Here is a 22,736-nt window from a genome sequence, read left to right as displayed (position 1 = left end):
CTCTCTCAAAAATAAATAAACATTAAAAAAGTTAAAAAAAAAAAAAAGTTGCCTGGGGCGCCTGGGTGGCTCAGATAGTTAAGCATCCACCTTCAGCTCAGGCCATGATCTCATGGTTTGTGAGTTTAAGCCCCATGTTAGGCTCTCTGCTGTTAGCACAGAGACTGCTTCAGATCCTCTATCCACTCTCCGCACCGCCCCCCCCCCGCCGCCCCTCTTGTGCTCATGCTCTCTCTCAATAAAAAAATAACCATTAAAAAAAATAATAAAATACAGATTGTCTAGTCCCATCTCCGCAACTGAATTCAGTCTGTGGTGGACCCCAGAATTTACATTTTTAACAAGCTCCCAAGTGACAGGAACGCTACTGATCTGGCACTGCACTTCAAGGACCACCCTAGGAGAAGTACTAGGGCAAGAATTTGCCTGTTTGGAGTCTTGCCTCATTCACTGAGGGCCTAAAGCCCTGGCTCACTTGCATCTGCTTAGAACTGCTTGATGTCAATGGCAGGAGGGCAATACCCAGGATGAGGTCTGAGGGGCTGTGGAACAATAACTTCCACCTGCTCACCGGGAAGGGAGTGGTTATCAACTTAGTAATTCTGAATAAAAGAAATCTACTTACATATTAGGCCATGAATAGGTTTTAAAACTCATCTAAAAAGAAGGGATAATTTGAAACATTAAGAAAAGGAGTCCAAGAAAGAAGAAATCGGAATTGTCTTTTAGTTCCTTTGCAAACTCCACCCATGTGTTTGAATTTCACAGTGGCAGGAAAACGGTCTATATTGGATTCCAAGACCACTTAGACTTGGCAAATTTCAGTAATGTAAAAAACAGAATGTTTCCCTGTCATAAAAATGCTCCAGTTGATGTGCTTTCTGAGCTTTGATAGCAATGTTTAAATTATAAATTCAGGTTTGGTTGTCAAACAAATAAATACCTTTTCTTTCTTTTTTTTTTTTTATACTTAACATTTACTTTTGTGCCAGGGGCTGCTGAGCACCTTCCATGCAGCACGTCATTAAATCCTCACTGTAAGGCAAAAATGAGTTATCACTATAGAGGAATAATTCAGGTCAGGGAGGAAATAGTAATTGCCATTTTGTAGAAGAGAAAACTAGGTTCAAGAGGTTAAAAAACTTGGCCAATAACACTAGTAAAACAACAACCTTTAAGAAGTTAAATTCACTTTTGTACAATAAATTAAGATATAATGGAATCCACTTTTGAATTTTTATAGAAACATGATTTGTAGCTAGTAAGTGATAATAAAGTATAACTTAGTGTAAACTCAAGTGATAATAAAGTATAACTACTACTATTGACTCTCACTGGCCACAAGCGGATAATCTGCAATTATATTCAGCATCAAACCGTAAACTTGTTTTCTTTTTAATCCAGAAGAAATTTTATTTATTTTTTTTTACTTCACATTTTTGTTTTAAATTCTAGTTAACATAAATGGTAAAATTGGCTTCAGGTGTAGAATTTAGTGATCCATCACTTACATATAACACCCAGTTCTCATCCCAACAAGCATCTACCACAAACTTGTAACTAAATTCTAAGCTCCCTAATAATAGCCAGGGCAGTTTCTTACAAAGTTAAACATGCACTTCCATGTGACCCAGCAATCACACTCCTAGGTACTTGCCCAAGTGAAATGAATACTTACATTCACACAAAAACCTGCACATGAATGTTTACAGGGGCTTTACTCATAGTCACCAAAAGCTGGAAACACCCAATCATCCTTCAATTAGTGAATGGATAAACAAACTGCGATAAATCCATGCAATGGTCTAACATTCAGCGATAAGAAGGAATGAACTAAGGACGCATGTGCCTTAGAAAGAAGCCAAATATAAAAATAGAACTAGCACCACGATGTAGCAATTGCACTAGTAGGTATTTACTCAAAGGATACAAAAATACTGATTCAAAGGGGTACCTTCAAGGAGTACCTCTGATGTTTACAGCAGCATTATCAACAATAGGCAAATTATAGAAAGAGCCCAACGTCCATCAACTGATGAATGGATACAGAAGATGTGGTGTGTATGTATGTATATGCGTACACACACACACACACACACACACACACACACACACACTGGAAAATTACCCAGCCATCAAAAGGAATGAAATCTTGCCATCTGCAATGATGTGGATGAAGCTAGAACGTATTATGCTAAGCAAAATAAGTCAGTCAGAGAAAGACAAGTAACATAGGATTTCATCATATGTGGAATTTAAGAAACAAAACAGGGGAAGGAAGGGGAAAAAAGAGAGAGGGAGGCAAACCATAAGAGACTATTAACATAGAGAGCAAACTGAGGGTTGCTCAAGGGGAGGTGGGTGAGGGATGGGCTAAGTGGGTGATGGAGACTAAGGAAGGCATTTGTGATGAGCACTGGGTGTTATATAAGTGCCGAATCACTAAATTTTACTCCTGAAACCAATATTACACTATATGTGAACTAACTAGAATTTAAACAAAAACAAAAAGAAAGAAGCTAACTTAGAGGCTACATATATATGATTCCTTATGACATTCTGGAAAAGGCAAGCCTACAGGGACAGAGTAAGTCTGAAGCAGCAGGTAGTATGGGAACAAACTGGCTGATTACAAAAGGGCATGATGGAATATTTGGAGATAGGACTGTTCTAGATCTTCATTGCAGTGCTGGTTACATAACTGTATGCATTTGTCAAAACTCATAATTATACCCTAAGGAGGGTTAATTATGTTGTGCACAAATTATCCCTTAGTTTTAAAAATTAAGGAGCAAATAAAGCAATATATTCTTTAAGAAAGCAAAAGGGTATGAAATGCATAGTCTTAGTGTAAACTCAAAACCAAATCATTTTGGTACATTCATTGCCTTTCTCATCAGTAGTAGAGATCATCACTGGTTCATTTTATTCATTTAAAAATCTTTTTTTCCCTTTTATTTCTTATTTTTTGAGACAGAGCAAGAGAGAATGAGAAAGTGAGAGCCTGCACAAGTCAGGGAGGGGCAGAGGGAGAGGTAGAGAGAGATTTAAGGCTCGATCTCAGGTCCCAGTGTGAGATCATGACCTAAGCTGAAATCAAGACTTGGACGCTTAACTGACTGGGCCACCTAGGCGCCCCTGATTTTTAAAAATCTTAAACTCAGAAGTGACCTAATTAGTTTCCCACATAGAGTCCCTCTGGGAAAATTGAAGTTTATGATAATACATTTAAAGGGAACTTTCAAATAAATGTTTAGGAAATAGGTAATTTAATAAGATTATTTGTCATATATATCATAGCCCCGAAAATACCTAAAATCAATGTTAAACAACTCACAGTTATTCACCAAATGCCTTATGCACGGAAGACTTCACGGGCCGGCATTCTGCTCCTATGCTTCTCCTCCTTACAGAGAGGTTATTCTTCACAAATTGTTGAAGAAGGACTTAGAAAGGTCTGTCAGACATTCACATAATACTGTATTTCATAACCATTTGTTGAACTTCATTTACTTTTTGTGTTAAAGGCTATCTCTACAACTTTCTATAGCTTACCATTTCTAATGGAAGTGATCTAAGACAAAAATGTTACCACACGGCTTGTGCTTTCTCAACTAAAATTTATTAATCTGCAATGTTTTTTAAAAAGGTGGTGGATTAAGTTGTCTGACCTAGCATTTGTTTTTAAAGCTACCTGGCACACCATCTGTCGTATACTTGAAAACGTCTGTGGACTAATGCCAAAAGTGACTTTAATAATTATTTACTACGTTTTGGCAATAAATAACAAGACAGTTATAACAAGTGAATGCTAGTATTTCACTTTGTTCAGATACAACAAGGAGTAAGAAAACGGAAGTATTTATGACTTTCAGTTATCAACTAAGGAGCAAAATCCTCACTCTCCAATGTTATTTAACTGAGAGGCAACCTCCATTTTCACAGAATAAAACTAACCTGAATCTTAACCCATTTTGCACTCTTTAGTTTTCTAATAACAATCTAATAAAATCAAGTAACAATTTGATACTAAAGTGATTACCTCATTGACCTAAAAAAACACACACTTTAATTTAAAAAGTCAACCAACTGATGCCTAATTTCCATTCTGCACGTCTGTGAGCCTTAATGAAGTCCTAAAAATTCTTGAATACATTCCAGGTAAATGCTGTTTGTTGCTTAAATATTTTTGTACCAAATTATTTTTATACAGATCTTCAAAGCAAGACTATTATCCCTGAATTGTTATTCTTTTAAAAAATATTTAATAGAAATGTTTTATGTTAATTCTGTAGTTAGACGTTCAGTTAGAGTCCCAACCACACAGTACTAAGGACCCCTCAAACCAGAGTTTCTGGATGGATGATAGATAATATAAGCCTTGGTTACACTGCTGCCCATTCTGGCTTCTAATTCAATTCTGTTTCTCTTCCACTCTGGCTGCCCAGCGAGAGCTATACATCTTTCTTATGGTGTGTGGATAGGGACAGCTTGTATACTTTAGATATATAGGAGAGAAATCTGCAATATGTCTGCAATGTCATCCGACATTAATAATTCTCTAATAAAAAATACACAATCCTAGAGAATAAAAACACTCTTTTCTAACCTAAGTTATGGAATTGATCTGCATATCTCAAGTTATAACCTGTCTGATTTTCTTGGTATGTGTTTCCTGTGTCACAACACTCACTTTACATGTTCACACACACGATTCAGCAGTACACACACTTGAAGTTGGTGATGTGTCTCTCTTGTAGCATTTCCCCCACTCATTATAGTCCACCTTCACATCTGGCATGCTTTTTATCTAATTCAGCCTTTGTACTAATCCCAGGTAACTGATATGATCTAAATTCAAAGGAGCAACAAAGTTAATGGATAAATACAGTGCTTCTTCTTTAATTATGACCATTATTATTCTTGCACAACTTCTCTGGATTCCACTTGAACAATGCCAGGTAACGACCCTACACTGGAAGAGCTATGTATGTGTTTCCTTTAGGAAATCACATTCACTTCAGCAAGAAGTTAATTCTGAGATTTCAAATTCCACAATCATCATCCTGTCACCACCTGGATTCCTCCTGTTCCTACTCTAAACTCTTGAATGAACCTATTCTTAGCTGTCCTAATAGCTTCATTAAAGAATATACACACAGCACTTACTATGATGCTGGACACACGATACATGTCCATTTCTCTTCTCTCCTCCTCCCTCCCCATCACAGTCCCCCTGCCTCACCCACCTCACAGAGTCACTCTTTACAAATGCTTTCTCTAGCAGTTTCTTGTCCTTCACCTGTACACACCACAACACTGTCCACCTGTAGGGCTCTGGTTTGGAGGCTGCCATTTGGTGTGAACAAAATACCACCACAACTATTTTAAAGGATATAGAATTTCTGTTAGGGAAGATGAAAAAGTTCTAGAAATGGCTTAAGTGGAGACAGTGGTAGAACAACGTGAATGTATTAATGCCATAGAACTGTACACTTAAAAACAGCAAAATGGTAAGTTTTATGTATATTTTATGACAATAAAAAATTATTGCAACTAGGACATTTTCCACCATGAATTTATGACACCCAACCTCAGCCAGCCTATTTCTGCTTTGGCCAATCTCTTTGTTGATGCTTATGAAGTCCCTTTCATAGACTCTCCACTGCCTGACTGTGCCTCTGCATTCTACTTTCTTGAGTATCTATTCGGGACAACTGACCCACTTGAAGGCTACAGCTCCTCCCCTATGCAGAAGATTATAAAACACCTTTTCCAGTACCAACCTGTCTCTCAGCTTCATGCTCTCATTCCCATATACCTGTAAGCTACCCCTTACACTGGAGAAGGGAAGACTGAACTTAACCTTGAAGGGTAAATGAGATCTTATTAGGCAGCAAAGGAGGGAAAGCACCTTATTTCAGGCTGCATAGTGAGGAGACATGTGGCAGATTTGCAAACTTCACTGCGGCGGGCAGGACTGTTCATCACTTCCCAGCTGATATCCTCAATGGCTGCTTACTGCCCTCAGAACGAATCCAAACTCCACATAATGCCTTAAGGCTCTGTCCCCTGCTTACCTTTCTAGCCTCATTCCTTGCCACGTTGCTTTCAAAATATGTTCCCAAACCATGTTCCCTCTATCAATCACCGGTTTTGAGAAGGAAGTAAAAAAAAAAATGTTTTCTTTTCATAAATTTCCACAGGAACCTAACTATTATTTTTTCCAACTTTGAAATAGTCATGCAGCTTCCAGAAAAGGCTCCTCTGAGGCTTTAAGAAAATAAAACTTAGGCTTTGCCCTTGGCAGGTCAGATAAAGGGTAAAGTACAGCCAGTTACTTGCTACTAACTTGGGAGAAAAGAGGGAGGGCTTTTGTTTCTCTCTCTTTTTCATCAGCTGCCTCGCTGCCTCATCCAGATTTCCTTTAATTACTTGTCTTCCTTTCTTCAAGACCCTTATGCATAGCGTGATGGTGTAACAGCAGCTGCCTAGCCTTTTGTGTTGGCCCAAATATTCTTACAGGACAAACTCAGAATATGGAAAGAAAAGATAACCTAAATATAACCATCACCATCCCGTCTACAAATCAGCCATTCTACTTATTTCTTCCCTTTTATCCCACAGATAATGACACACTTAAACATGCAGTTTGCTTTTTGATGCAATCACAGGGATATATTACAGAAATAAAGAAAAGTCCAAAGAAAGAAAAATAGGATATTAGTCATTCCAAATTTTAGTAAGCTTTCAGATAACTTTTTCTAAGTTATTATGTTTGTGGTAGGAAATAAGATCAAGGATAAAAAGAGAACTTAAAAAAAAAAAACAGCCAATTTCCATCATATGGGCCTTAAACTGATGAATGGGTACATGATAAATTATAAATGTACTTGCTTGAAATTTTAAAATCATTATCCTAGCAATCTATATATTGTGAATTTTACCAATAATGCTGAAACAGATTTTCAGTATTATACTAAGGATAAAATATCCATATAAGTCTTTAAGACATAACACTTAGTTTGTACATTAATCACTAAAACTCAAATAATCTCATATTAGTAAACAGTTCACTGTCTATGGGGTATGGCATAATCTTTATCTTCTACACAGGGTAACAAAGACTAATGTATTTAGCATCTGGGCACATAACACAAATGGGTAAGGATACCAGTCTACAACAGTATGAATTATTTACTTGTGGCAAATTGGAGAATTATTGTTTTTAAATGTCAAAGCTCAAAAACATTGTGTGGATCAAATAAAACTTTGAGCCACTGATTTGAGGTTTGTTCTGAAATTGTTTTATCCATTCATTCACAAGGAATTATTAAGCCCCTACGTGGGACTCCATACAGTATACATGGCACACTGCTAAGTACTTGGGAATTTTTTAGAAAGTCCTGATGATCACTTTCAGTGGAATCTCATTTTCTTTCAACTGCACTATTCTTTTCAGTTCCTATGACCTCAAGGTCTTTCATATGGTCAGGTCTCACTTCCCCCTGCAGGTTTCCTTTGAACACTTATTTACAAACGTAATTAAATGAAAGTTCATGCAATGTCCTCCTTGTTTAGCATTTGTCTTCCCTACTATTCTCAAAGCCTCTGGAAAGCAAGGGCCATGACTGTCCCATTCATTTCTATAGGTCCTCTGCACACAGTATCAAACACTTAATACAATCTCAATTAATAATCCCTTCCAAGGAGTCAAAGAGAGAGCAGACAAGTAAAATGGTGACTGACAAGTTTGGCTGGGGGCCCTGTTACTGCAACAGGTGTAGGAAGGTCAAGGAGGGCTTGCTAGAACAATGATCTCCAAACTTTTTGATGGCACATCCCTCTCAGTATGAAAACTGGGCATTGCACCTCCAAGTATGTATGGATGCATGGATGCATGTATATATGCATAAGTTAAATGCATTAAATACAAGTATTGTTGCACTAAAATACATACTGTGAAATACTAAAATAGAACTTAATATGGTGTGAGGTACAGACAAAATACTATTTTTGAGGGATCAGTGTGATTCAATCTGCTTTGTTTTTTAAAATCTTGGTTAAATAGTTCATGGTATAGCCATTTGAAAGAGCAGATCTAAGTCAGTGTACTTCCATATGTGGTTTTAATGGTTATTTCTAGCTGAGAAAAATTCATTGTTTTAAAAGGAAGAACTACATCATTAGCTGCACTTACTAAATCATGATATACATTTTTAAATCCATCTACCAATTATGCAAAAGTTTTCCTTGAAATTCTTCTAGTATATTTCTATCTGCCTTGATGTCTTGGAAAGTGTTACTGTTTTTTTGTTTTTTTTTTTTTAATTTGGTCTAAACCCTACTATAACTATCTCAAAGATTTTAAAATAAGGCAAAAAGGATCTTGTATTTAAGTCTGAATTGGTATGCAGAAATAGTTATTTTTTGTTTTTATTTTAGAGAGGGACAGAGATAGAACGTGACCAGGGCAGAAGGGCAGCGGGAGAGAGAAAGAGAATCCCAAACAGCCCGACACAGGGCTCGATCCCACAATCGTGAGATCATGACCTGAGCCAAAACCAAGAGTTGGATACTTAACCACCCACGCACACCAGAAATAGTTTTTTTAAGTAAATAAAATAAATAAAAGACGCACTAATATCTATCTTGCTGAGGACACAATAATGGAAATATTTCCAAAGAGTCCCTCCAAAAATGCTCTGTCCATCACGTACTTTTTCCCTTTGCTGATTGCAGTTACTTTCTCACTCATTCAAATGTTACCCTTACCTCAGAAGGACAGGTTGTGCTTAGTTTTTCAAATATATCTGCTAGGTAAGAACTTGCTAAATATGTACAGACACTTCTCTTCACATGGAGGATTAGCAAATGGGGAACATTTGTGTTTTGTTTTTTTTTTTGTAAAAGAAAAGGATATAAAGGGCTTTAGTCTGCAAACTTGTTTAAGTACTGTGTCATTACATAATCTACAAATATGATGCTTATGATGATTTGTCACCCAGTATTACCAGAATTCCATTACATTATCTAACATATGTAATCATCACAATTATATAACTTAATGTAATCCCGGTCTTTTTTAACCAGCCATGCCTAAAATTCCATGGGCAGAAAGGAGACCAGTGATTCTTCCAACACTTCGAAGACTTCTGGGTAAGACTGATTCTTCTCCTCATCTCTTCCATTGGATGCTCTATTTAACACTTTCAGTATCCTGGGCTTTAAGCACCTGTGAGCATAAATTTGATCAACAAAATCCATGACCTCCAGCAGCACCCAGTTTAGCCAGGGACAGACATGAATGCATCCAGAACCATCTGAGATTTGAGGAGGATTTGCTTAGTTCTCTTTGTTGGGGTAGGGCTCTTTCCAGGAGTAGAGATATGAGAGCCAGGTGACGTAGTGACTATTCTAATCCTATGAGGGAAGACCTCTCCTTATCTTCCAGTCAATGAAATGGCAACACACAACTGTCACTGGTCACTTGGGTAAATTCCTTTACCTAACATTTTTTTTCATTAGTTTTAGCTCAGTTCAACAATCGAAGTGTAAGCATGGGTTCTGTGCTGAGCGAAAAGCTGGGGATTAAAATGAGTAAAATAATTCCTGGCCTCAGGAAATCAGTCAGTTGGGTAGAGAAGCAAGATAACGGTCAATTGCAAAATATGGTGCTGACAGATCTAACCACAAGGTGCTTCAGGAGCCCAGAGGAGAGAAATGCAGCTCGAAAGAAAAGTTTACTGGAAGACTGGTAGTTGAGCGGTGTCTTAAAGGAGCACAAGTAACACTAAAAGTATTTTTTTTCTGTTTAAAACAAAGCCTGTACAATGTATAGCCATTTCTTGCCTCAATACTCACACTGCTTCAGTATTTTATTGCTGAAATATATAACAAACTTCATGGTTGGGTAAATTTTAGACATTTTTGCATAAATATAGATATTAAAACAGCCTTTTTCAAAGCTACTGCATTTCAGGTAGTCAAACTATTGAATTAGCTAGTGGCTAGTACTCCAGATACAGACCTGGTTCTTCTGAGGAAAGACACTACTTCCTTGACAATTTTCTATGATAAAAAGGCAATGACAAACTCAAACAGGGAATGGGAATACTAATTTGGAAAAGGAGTGCCAAATGTTGTAGCACCATCAGACACCTTAAGTCTGAAGCTAAATGAGCTCAAAGTCATAAACACTCCATTCCATAGAGCCCTCAAAGTGGCCATGACCATGAGTTGAGACTGTGCTCATCAGAATTGGCCTAGAAGTTGTCAATCATCACAGAAGAGACTCAATGTATACAATAATCAGAAAGAAGAAAAATAAATTAAGGAACAGATATACTAGTGATCATTTTACAGCAATAATTTTATACCTATTTCAATTCTTTAAAAGTTTTATTTATTTATTTTGAGAGAGAGCGTGAGCAGGGGAAGGGCAGAGAGAGAGGGAGAGAGAGAGAATCCCAAGCAGGCTCCGCACTGTCAGTGCTGAGCCCGATGTGGGGCTCAACATGAGGCTCAAACTCATGAACCTGATTTCATGACCTGAGTCCAAACCATGAGTCAGCTGTTTAACCAACTGAGCCACCCAGGTGCCTCTTCCAATTTTTTAAAGAGGGAAAACAAGGGGCGCCTGGGTGGCTCAGTCAGTTAAGTGTCCGAATCTTGATTTTGGCTCATGTCATAATCTCATGGTTCCTGAGACAGGGTTTGTGCAGTCAGCATGGAGTCGGGTTGAGATTCTCTGTCCCCCTCTCTCTCTCTCTGCCCCTTCCCTGTTCATGTTTTCTCTCTCTCATTCTCTCTAAAAATAAATTAATTTTTTTAAAAAAGGAGGGAAAACTAGCTTTATAGAAAATGCTACACTGCCAACCCTGAGATCAGCTTACTCTTTAAGGGAGCTACACCTTTCTTTTTTTTTTTTTTTTTTTAATATTTATTCATTTTTGAAAGAGTGTGTGAGCAGGGGAGGGGCAGAGAGAGGGGGACAGAGAACGGAAGGGGGCTCTGTGCTGACAGCAGTGAGCCAGATATGGGGCTCGAACTCAGAAACTGTGAGATCATGACCTGAGCTGAAGTCAGATGCTCAACCAACTGACCAACCCAGATGCCTGGGAGCTACACCTTTTTCTAATGCACAGAAAGAACATATCTTCATTATTACCTTTGGCAAAAAGACGACTACACACACATACACACACCAGTAGAATTGAAGGTCCTCGTTTCCTGAGTAGTTGTGTGTCGTTTCAAAAAATTTTAATGTCGGGGCACCTGGGTGGCTCAGTCGGTTAAGCATCCAACTTTGGCTCAGGTCATGATCTCACAGTTGTGAGTTCAAGCCCCGCAGTGGGCTCTGTGCTGACAGCTCAGAACCTGGAGCCTGCCTCAGATTCTGTCTCTCTCTCTCTCTCTCTCTGCCCCTTCCCTGCTCATGCTCTGTCTCTCAAAAATAAATGTTAAAAAAATTTTTAAAAAAATTTAATGTCTGACAGTTAAGCAAGCAGGTTGAATTTATAGTGTAGCTGTTAATGTATTATTGCCATAATTTAACATAACTACCAAAACATAAACATCAAGGTCAATCATCCTGAAGTTTTCTTTCCAGAACATAGTTAAACCCCCAAACAAGCAGACTGGCTTGACTTTGTTCTCTTGTTCAATTTAAGTTTTGCACCACTTCACTCATCTCACTAGAAGATGAACAAGGAAAATGCCTCTACCATTCACCGAGTCAATTTGGTTACTATCCCTTATCCATAAATGGCCAAGTCCAAACTGCCTTAGAATCAATCATTAGCAGACCTTCAGATTATTTCCAACACATTATCTGATCCCTATCACATCCTTCAAGATCTGACTCAAATTCACTGCCTCCTTATTAATCCCACACTGTGACATCTCCTATAGAAGAATTTCACATCTCTTTCACAAAAGCTACTTGCCTTGTGTATCTTCCCCTAACATTATGAACTTTTTTTTAAAACAATCACTCCAAAATAAACCTGTTTCTCTAACAGAACACTGGGGTTGGAAAGGACTTTAGATGTCATCTAATTCTTACTACACAACAGACAAGTCTTCTCTACATTTCTGATTACTATTTGAATACCACCATTGATAAGAAAATGGCTCTTAAATACACTATTCCACTCATAAAAAGTCAAATTATTAGGACATCCATCCTTAAGTTTTTATTGCACCATCCAAACACAAAATAATAGTTATGTTAGCTACTATTATTTTACTTAGGACAGGTTTATCTTCTCTACCAGATTATAATTTGAGTAATTTTATATTAGTTTATTTTTAATTATAAGGCCATTGTTAATTATTTAAAATCTACAGACAAGAGGTGCCTGGCTGGCTCAGTTGGTAGAGCGTGCAACTCTTGATTTCAGGTTCCACAATGGGTGTACAGATTACTTAAAAATAAAATCTTAAAAAAAAAAATTAAAAATTAAAATCTACAGACAAGTTGTAAATAAAACAAAAGTGATTCTAAAATCTAACAGCAACAAACAAGTCTGTGTTTGGGGTTAATTCTTTAGTATTTTTTTCTATGTATTATATAAAACGCAACTCAGCACAGCATATACAACATGTATGCATACTGTGTTTCATTGTGAGCACTGTTCTACATTTTTTTGAAAACAGGCTTTTAATATTTGTACAACATACAATCTCATGACTAGGTCATAATTCATGTAGCCATTTCCCTGTTGTGGAACATACCTGTAGTTTCCCATTTCTCTCCATTCCACAGGAGCACCTGACGTGATGTGATAAATCATTCACAGAATCACTAGGTAACTTAACTACTGGTAGATTTCTAAAACTGGGACTGTGGGATCAAAGAATACGAATATTTTTAGCACTAATGATACACGTACCAGGTGTGTTCTCGCTTGCTTTACTCCCATTTCAGAGTTTCTGCTTCACAGGACATTCTGAATAGGTTGATAAGTCAAATGACCTCTGTGTTCCACAACCACATCTGATGGGACCATGGGTAAGTGCCAACCCAGAATTTACCATCAGAGTCTCTCTCCAAGGCATCAGTAGTTGGGACTTTGTTTCTGCTGGGCACTGGGCCTAGAAAGTGGTATAATCTAGACTTGGGGTGGCCCTGCTTTCCGCCATCCAGAGATGCAGAAGAGGTCATCTGAGGGAGATAAAGTGTAAGTATGTTGGCTCCAGGCTCCTCTGAGGCCTGGATAAGTGTACTGTGCCTTGTTTCTATACAACCCTTTTTTAAGTTAGAGTGGGATTCTTCTACCCTTTGTAACAAAATGTTCCCTAAGATAATGCATATTATCAAATTATTTTCCAAAAAGTTTTATCAATTTACACTTTCATCTGAAGTGACACTGTCATCTGAAATAAATAAGGGTGCCAATCCAAAATACAACCATTCAGGAAATTTTTGCCAGTGCAATAAAGGAATATTTATTTTGTGTATTTCTTTGATTGCCAGTTATATAAAACTTTCTTTTCATGTACTAGTTATTTGTGTTTCTTTCTTTTGGAAATGCCTGTTCATGTTCTTTGACAATTACTCACTACCTATGGGCTTCTTAAAGATAGTAAAACTTAGTAATTCTCTCTCCATCTCTTTGGAATCTTATTTCTCTACCTCCTCAGCTATTGCAGTATTTAAGTCTCCTAGGTTGTTTTGTTTTTGTTTTTGCTTAGGTTAAATTTTCTAGTCAAAGAAAACTGAGCATAAAAGCTACGAATATAGGATTGAAGCCAAAATGGATTGGGGTTTTAACCCCAGTTTATCATTTAATTATTAGCAAACTTGAAAATAGTATTTATCTCATAACAAGTTTTATTTGTTCAACGGGGATAAATTCCATTTATCTCAACTGTGTGCTAAAGATTAAATGAAATGATGGGGCACCTGGATGGTTCAGTTGGTTAAGTGTCCAACTCTTGATTTTGCCTCAAGTCAAGACCTTACAGTTCATGGGTTCAAGCCCTGTATCAGGATTTGAGCTGACACATGGAGCCTGCTTGGGATTCTCTCTCTCTGCCCTTCCCCCGCTTGTGTTCTCCCTCTCTCAAAATAAATAAACTTAAAAAAGAAAAAAAAAGATTAAATGAGATGATGAATACACTTTGCATTGTTTGACACACACAGAAAAGCACTAAAAGTTGGAACAATGCAGTAACAGTAATTGTACTGTAAATGCATTTAAACTTGCTTGAACTAATGTGCTTTGCAGACATAGAAAACAGCTATGTAGAAGCAGCACAAACACAGGTTCCATAGCTTAAGTTGTTTGAGCAATTTGATCCCAATGCTCATGTGCCCTGTCGTAGGTGTGAGATAGAGATCATGAACCTGCTGAGCCCTCATATTTCATGCAGAATGGCCCTCAAATGCAAGCAAAGTAATTATTTCATCTCCTACCCAGAGCAAAGCAGTAGCAATCTCTTCCAAACCTGGGAACAAACAAAACACACACTAGGTTAAACTCAATGAAAGAGTTGATCTCCAAAGCAATGCCTTCCTAAGCAAATTCTCAAGGACTTTTTTTTTTTTTTTTTTTTTTTTGCTCTGTGCAAGTTTTACTCTGTGCTGACTTTAGTGTCTAAATATCAAGAGTAAGATGTGACAACTATATTGTGATGACGATGATAGGAGGAGAAAAATTCTGCCCACCTCGGATGAAGAAGATGATGAAGATAAAGATGCAAAAGAACAATTTAGGCTGTCTTGGATATTATTCCTTCCAGTGTTTCCATCACTTAAACTGTCAGTTATATTTCTAGACTACAAAACTGAAGATCTACTCTCAGAATATCTAAAACTATTCAAAGTTCTTCATTCTTTACAGGATAGAGTAAAAACTTCTACGCAAGCCAAGACCTCCACTCTCAAATCCCAACCCTACCTCAGCTCACATTCTGCACTCAGCTTTCTAGGCCTATCTGCCTCCCTGCTTTTGCTGCCTCAGACCAGAATTCCCAGCCCACTCCACCTGCATGGTCAATTATCTGCTCCTCTGTCCCTGGTATACCTCCTCCATCACCAACCACAATGAATGCAATAGATTGGTTAACAGATTATTGACTGAGCACCTGTGAGCACAGACCATGTCTAATCAAGTTCTTCATCCAGAATCTAGCAAGGCCAAATGAGCACGCAAAAAGCGTTCTTTTGGAGGTAATGGGTATGTTTATGGCACAGATTGTGGCAACGATTTCACAACTGTATACTTATCTCCAAACCTCAAGTTGTATATATGTACAGCTCTATGTCAATTGTACCTCAATAAAGTCTTTTTTATTTTTTTAATTTCTGTAAATGTTTAATTTTGAGAGACAGAGACACAGACAGAGTGCAAGTGGAGGAGGGCAGAGAGAGAGAGGGAGACATAGAATCCGAAGCAGGCTCCAGGCTCTGAGCTGTCAGCACAGAGCCTAATGCAGAACTTGAACCCACAAACCGTGAGATCATGACCTGAGCCAAAGTCAGACGCTCAACTGACTGACCACCCAGGCATCACTCAGTAAAGCCTTTCTTAAACAACAAAAGTGTTTGCTGAATAAATGAATGTGAGAGATGAATGAATGAATATATGTGAGGGGTGAGAATGATGGGAGAGATCAAAGAGAAATGTACTCTATAGAGAGAAGTACTCCTGGGCTTTCACTGCTAAACAGAAGCAAATATTTCAACATTGATGGGATTATTACCAATGCCTCTTAGAGAATATCACAACTATCACCATCATGTTTAGCACTAAATGGGGTTTTCAATATTACCTCCTTTAATATTCATGATAATTCCCTAAGTTCTAACTAATGGGGGAAGGGGTTTCAAGAAGTTAAGTAACTTGCCTAGAAACTTCCACATAGCCAGTATGAGAGATGGCAGAAAATCTAGGCTGCTTGTGCTCTAAACCACTGTACTGAATGCCTTCCCATGCTAACAAAGTAAACTCTGACTTTGGAAAAGACAACATGCAGTGTGCTTTTGGAGCACTACATGACCATGATATGATCCTGATAGGCTTTCCTCAATTTTCTCCTGAATGAAGTGGGGATAACACACCCCCACTCCACTGAATTGTTCTGGATTTAAAAAAAAAATTTTTTTTTAATGTTTATTCTTGAGAGAGAGAGACAGACAGAGCATGAGTGGGCGAGAGGCAGAGAGAGAGAGAGAGGGAGACACAGAATCCCAGGCAGGCTCCAGGCTCTGAGCTATCAGCACAGAGCCCGAAGTGAGGCTCGAACTCACGAACCCTGAGATCATGACCCAAGCGGAAGTCGGACATTTAAATGACTGAGTAACCCAGGCGCCCCATGCTGGCTGGCTTCTTATCATTTGTGTCTCAGCTTCATGAGACCTCCCCAGATAAACATTTCCTGATAAACCAATCTGAAGTTTGCTGCACTAAAATCCCTCAACACATCAAGGTTTTGTCTTCACATTCTCGTCACTAGTTGAAATTAACATTGTTCATTTATTTATTATCTATCTCCCCCTCTACTATTTTCCACTAAAGTCCTTGCCCTTTGTGTTCTGTGCCCTATCCTCCACACTTGCAATACTGCCTAGCAGAGAGTAAGTGCTCAATAAATGTTTGATAACTGAATGCAAAGTTAAAAATGATGACAGTAACACAAAGAAAGAAAGAATCAATAGGCAGCAGGATGGTTCTGGGCAAGGGGAAGCAAGTGGTTGGGGTGGTGGGAAGCTGAGGAAAGGAAGACCAGGTAAGTAATCCCAGGTTCTATGGCTCCAGCAATGTTCAAAGAGGATGCATTAGCTCACATCAGAAATATACTATCCAGACGACAAGTGTGCCCTCGAGTGGAACTATATTTGTCATTCAGGCTGTCTTTCCCCACCTGCTCTGGGCTCCACAATCACTAAGCAACATTCCGATCCTTACTTTCCTTCTGCTACAGATACGGATGTGAGGAAGCGAACATGCAAACTAAAAAACACAAACATCTAGTTGGCTTGGAAGTTACAGTTCTCATTTAAATGCCTAAAGTTCTCAAAAAGCTGTACCTGTTTCTTATGACCTTGGTTACTAAGGAATCATCTTTCAAAGCTGCTCTTCCTCTGGGCATACTGAAAATTGCACCTGTGAGATGTTAGGGTGACACCCCAATGTTCTGCTCCTCATAAGGCTAACAACGTAGGAAGTTAGCTGATTTTACCCTGTATCTTTGCATTCAACATGTAACGCTCAACATTAGCTGTTTCTGCAACCGAGTTTTGTGACCCTGGATATGTGGCTTAATGTTTATGGGCCTCAGATTCTTCTCTATAAAATGAGAGCTGTAAAACAAGATGATCATGACAGATCCTCAAAATAGGTGGCAAGATGTGAAAATTATGTGAAAGTATGTGCAAATACACATCTAGCAATATATACTAGGGATCAAAAAAATCCAATATATTCCATCTGTTTGCCTTATGGAAATACACCTTGTCTCATGACTTTATTAATCTGAACACAGGACCAGAAAATTGGTATGAATGAATGAATGAATGAATAAATAAATAAAAACACAGGATTTAAACAGAGAAGGAGGAAGCAAAGGAAGGAAGGAAAGAAAACAACTCCTTAGAAGGGAAGTCAGTAACTGAACACATTTGTTACAAAAGAACAATTAGCCTCAGAGTGGGGGTTATTTGTAAAATATGGAACTTTTCTAAGAGTAAGGTATTGCTAGACACCCTCAACACAGCTCCATCAAAGCCATTCCCAGATCTGAAGTGGTCACACAAAACCATTCCAAGGATGGGCTGCTGCCTCCATAGACCCATTCATTCCCAATTCATACAAAGTTTGCCTTTTTACTCTACAGAAGCACAGAAGCTGTTACAAGCACAGAAGAGGAAGCATCTCAGAAGCAGAGCAGCTGATAATCAAAACTATGGCACACTCAGAGAAAAATCCTGCCAAATGCAACCACTTTTGAGCCGTGGCTTTTGGGTGACCTTACATCATTCACATACCCACTTTCGAGGCTTCCCATCCTGTAGTTCTATATCTAACACAAATACAAAATTTTACTGGTGCATAAAATCAATTCATTCTATGCATTTCTTAAGACCATGACAGTATGGGATTGTTGGAGAGGATAAAAGAGGAAAAACTTCAGTACATCTATTTTTAAATGTCATGTAACCTGCAAACAGCTTCAACACTGAAAACATGTGAACACAGCATCAGTAATGACAGCCTCTGCAGTTTCTCTTCCACTTCAAATCCCTAGTGTTCCATCAGCTGAGGCAGCTCAAGGCCCAAATGCGCCAAAACGGCCCAAAAGAATTCACTTCAAAGAATGGATTCTAAACCTGTACTTCAAAAGCAAAGAGACTCAGTTGAGAAGTTAGAAAGAATGTGGCAATAAAATAAAGGAGGAAAAAATGTAAGCATCTAAGTGCTATTTATTAGCTCTGTAGTCTACCTGTCCAAATAGAGGTGAAGTCAAGCAGCATCCCAGCATATATTATGGAAGCAGCAGAAAGACGTGCCTGCCCCTGAACCAGAAGTGAGTTGATTTGCTGTCTATTCAGACCGTTATGGGTTTGAATCAGAACAAGCACTTTATTCAGAGTTTCCGATTCGTCATCCATTTAATACTTTTATAAGAAGTAACTGCAAATGGGGGCTAACAAATGTTATAAACTTGCCATTTAGTGAAACCTTAAGCTATACTGAAGGACTGAAAAGCATCACACCATCAGAGTTTGAAAAGTTGGAAGGTAGCGCAGAAATCAGGGAAACCTCACACCTCTTCCCACCCTCAGGCAAGGACGGTGAGAACCAGAAGGCAAGGCTTGGCAGCAGACCCAAGAAGGGAGTACAGTCTGAACTCATTACCACAAGACTGTGGACACCATTTATGAATGGAAGCAAACACCTCAGCCCCGGTGATAAGAAACAGCAGGTCCAAACACCACCGCCCTGTGAGCGACCTCGCGATCTGGGGTCATGCACCCCTGCCCTTCGGGTGTGCTGGTAGGAATCTCAAGTTCTCTGGGAGTGTCCCAGCCACCAGCCCCTCTTCAGTAATTTAGAAAGTGCAGCCCTAAGTTTCTTGTCAGTGGCTGGCAGAAGAGAATTTTCAACACATTTGAACACACTCGTGGCTTTATTAATTATTACTCAAAAAACCCAGTAAGGGGTGATAGTAACACATATGCTTATAAGTGAAAATAAATGACCCAAGTGCCTGCCAACACCCATAAAACGCTGACATGAATCCCCACTTAAAGAAAACCAGTCTTAGAACTTTAACTCAGTAACAATAAAAATGGTGAAGACGTTCACAAACACTAGAGAACTTGAGAAGTGCACAGATTTATCCAGCCCATCGCACCGGTTGAGGTAACCACACCCCAGGCACATGGAGGCTCAAACCCTTCACACTCATTTACTCAAAGCCTCTTCTAGGTTTTTAAGGTAAAGTAACTAAAACAACACGAACACCCTAAAAACAGACACTTTTATATTATTTCATCCCCCCCCAACTTACATTGCTTGTAGGTGTTTTTATGGGTGAAAATTTCACCCCAATAATACAAGATTAGCTTAAAATTTCTTGCACATGCTCCTAAGGAAAATTTCAGGCAGACAGGCATCTGTTAATTATTGAAAAAGATGCTTTTTAGAGCTAGTATGTATCTCATTTAATTTTTCATAGTAAAAACAATAATACTGTATATAGATCAGTAAATGCAAAAGAATGTAAGAATTTTAAAGTCAACTACACTTAATACCAAGAACCCATAACTAGCAGTCAGGCCTAAAATCCCGTTCTTGAAGTAAGACCAGGAGTCCTTGACCAACACAAGGTTATCTAATTTTATACTATCATTTAAAAAAGAAAACCAAACAAGATTCGGTCTAATAGCAATGACCTTTCCTAGCTCTCTGGGCAGCCAGTGACCCACTGACATGAATGTCTAAGATGACAGCAAAACAGTGCAATTAAAAGGACTCATGCTGCATAAGCAAAAAGCTTTTCTTTGCAACCCTTCCTATATCAAATAAAAATGGCAGACCTAGCCAGACTCGCAGAGCCCTGGTGCTATGGTTTAAATGACAGAAAAACACAAAAGGAGTATCTAGAGTACAGACAGCACTCTTTTTGTTTCTCACTTTTATATTTTAGGGCACTGTTTTGGGGAAGGGGATACAATGCTGCTTTACAAAGGACAGAGAACTCCCTTGTTTGAGCTACCAACCTCTTATAGCCACACAGAAAAATGTCAGTCATCCATTTGTTAGCACCAAAATCTCCTTCGACTGCTTACAATATGCACCACACATTTTAAGGGGATGTTGAACCAGAAAAACAAAGGAAGCCCTTGAAAAAGAAACCGATCTCCGAGCTTTGCCCCTGCCCTTATCACAGTGCCTGCATGCCTGCCGTTAAAGCACTGTCACATTGTTTCCACATGCTCAGGCCCTTGAAACTTGTGTAAAAGCATTGCAAAATAAAACTGCATCAACATCGCATTTCAAAACATGAGCTAGTAATGGTAGGGCAGTCATGTAGGTTAGAATAATTATTAATTAAATCATAACCTACAAACGCCCCTGACCTGAGACATTTTCTCATTTGACGAACAGGCATAGAACACGTTGTAGCCATGGGCGTATTTCAAAAAGAATATCGGTGTAATTCACTCTTAGAAACCGCTAAAAATGATTGTCTCTTTGCCACTTTCAGGGGTCATAACATAATTTCACAGGCACAAAAAATTTTAACTGATTAAAAAAATAATTCATTTTCCCACCGACCGGATATTGTGTAGGCATAATTGAGCTGCTTAAATTCAATACAACAGAAGTGTGTAACACGCTGGAGATTTGTTCCAGAAGAGCTTACAGCTCCCTTTCCTTGGACCACATGGAGATACTGCCCCACACCAAACGTAGTACAAACTGGATACACAGTACTAGGCTTACTTACCTTATAAAAGCTGAATTTTTTCCTCTTGATTAGAAGTCACAAATGGTTTAAGTAAAACTCCCTTCATTTGTTCTTCCAGCGAGCCAAATCTAGCTTCCCATTAACCCAGTCCATTGCAGATAATTTCACACAGCACACGCTTCCCAGTTCCCAGCCCAGCAAGGATAATCACATTCCAGCGGGGAGTGAACAGATGGTGGATTCCATGGTAACCAGCCCTCCTAAGGCGATTGGTAGAAGTGTGTGACTACAGCTTATTGGGTAACAATCACTGTCTTTGTGCTCCAGCCTTGCAAATCCTAAAGGAAGCAACATATAGCCACTCACATGCGCAAGGGCTTGCCTAGCAGGTGTTTGGCTATTTAAACAAGGCGATGCAGGCCAATTAAAAGCTTTTCCGAGAATCTACTCCTGGTGATTCAAAGTCCTAACATTTCAGATAGTGTCCACTGCTCATTCAGGGAGAAAGGTCACAAGAGGCTTAACTTGACAAATAGAAAATAACACTTGAAACTTAACCTGAAAATTCAAGATAAAGCATTCTAGAAATCTATGCTGTGGCAGCAAATCATTTTCTGATTTGCAATCCACGTGAGAAGTAAAACTGGTTTTGTATTTAGATTTTTTAAACAAATAGGACTTTCAAAATCTGTAAAACTACCTTAGTTTGAAAATAAGTTTTCAAAACCAGTTGTTTTACAAATGTGCATGTAATCATTTTTTAAAAATTTGTATACATTCATTTTTACTATATTTGTGGATTTCAGGTTGGAGGGATGGCTGTTGAATTTAAATTTTCCATTAGAGCCTTACCAAGTTATGGGATGGAAATCTCTTCATTATGTACTCTCTACAGGTTTGTTTCTGCAGCCACAAAAGTTAAATGCTGATTCAGCAGGAAAAGAGCTTTCCGTGAACGGGTGGTACTCAACGAATTAGAGAATAAGTCCTTGAAGGAGTAAAATGGCTGAAAACCAAATACTATTTCACACCAAAACCCACTATGAGAGGTAATGCACAAATCTAAAACAGATAAACTCAAATCACTCCAAAAATCTATCAGAAATAAATTTTTAGGGGCGCCTGGGTGGCTTGGTCGGTTAAGCATCTGACTTCAGCTCAGGTCATGATCTCACGGTCCGTGAGTTCGAGCCCCGCGTCGGGCTCTGTGTTGACAGCTCAGAGCCTGGAGCCTGTTTCGGATTCTGTGTCTCCCTCTCTCTGACCCTCCCCCGTTCATGCTCTGTCTCTCTCTGTCTCAAAAATAAATAAATGTTAAAAAAAAATTTTTTTTTAAAAGAAATAAATTTTTAAAAGATCAAAAAAAATCAAATAAATAATTAGGATAAGCCTAAGGTGAAAACAAAACAAAACTTGTAAGCTGTGACTAGATGTAGATATATTAATTACCTCCACAGTTATCTCCTATCTTAAATTTACGAGTTCTCTTCCAGGCATGAATATAAACGACACAAATATTGAAAGGAACCAGACAAAATTATTTGCAGATGATATGATTCTACCTGGAGAAAAATCAGAGAAATCAAGTAGGGTATTATTTATAGTACCAGAAGTTCAGTGAAATAGCCAAATATATCAATATAATACCTTTATAAGAGCAAAAAACTATCAGAATACCAATGAAAGGGGATTTCCTAACAATGGCAATGAATATACAATTCTCGGGAATATTATCAAGAAGTATGTGAGAACTACTTGGGTGGGGGGAAGAATGAACTCTTATCAGAAGGAGTAAAGGAAAACCTAGTATG

The 22,736-nt window shown here is 38.4% G+C and overlaps 1 long non-coding RNA gene across 1 annotated transcript; it reads right to left on the bottom strand.

Moving 5' to 3' along the window:
* Positions 1 to 954: 954 nt before the first annotated feature.
* On the bottom strand, positions 955 to 22,074 carry LOC122224421. The gene is made up of 2 exons (XR_006204779.1): positions 20,965 to 22,074; positions 955 to 1,035 (listed from the first exon to the last, which is right to left on the bottom strand). It is a non-coding gene; the product is annotated as an uncharacterized LOC122224421 (long non-coding RNA).
* Between the last annotated feature and the right edge of the window lie 662 nt (positions 22,075 to 22,736).

This window comes from Panthera leo, chromosome B4, assembly GCF_018350215.1.
Source record: "Panthera leo isolate Ple1 chromosome B4, P.leo_Ple1_pat1.1, whole genome shotgun sequence".
Taxonomy (NCBI): Eukaryota; Metazoa; Chordata; class Mammalia; order Carnivora; family Felidae; genus Panthera; species Panthera leo.
Note: the sequence above shows the minus strand (reverse complement) of the source record. Positions and strands in the feature narration are given on the sequence as shown.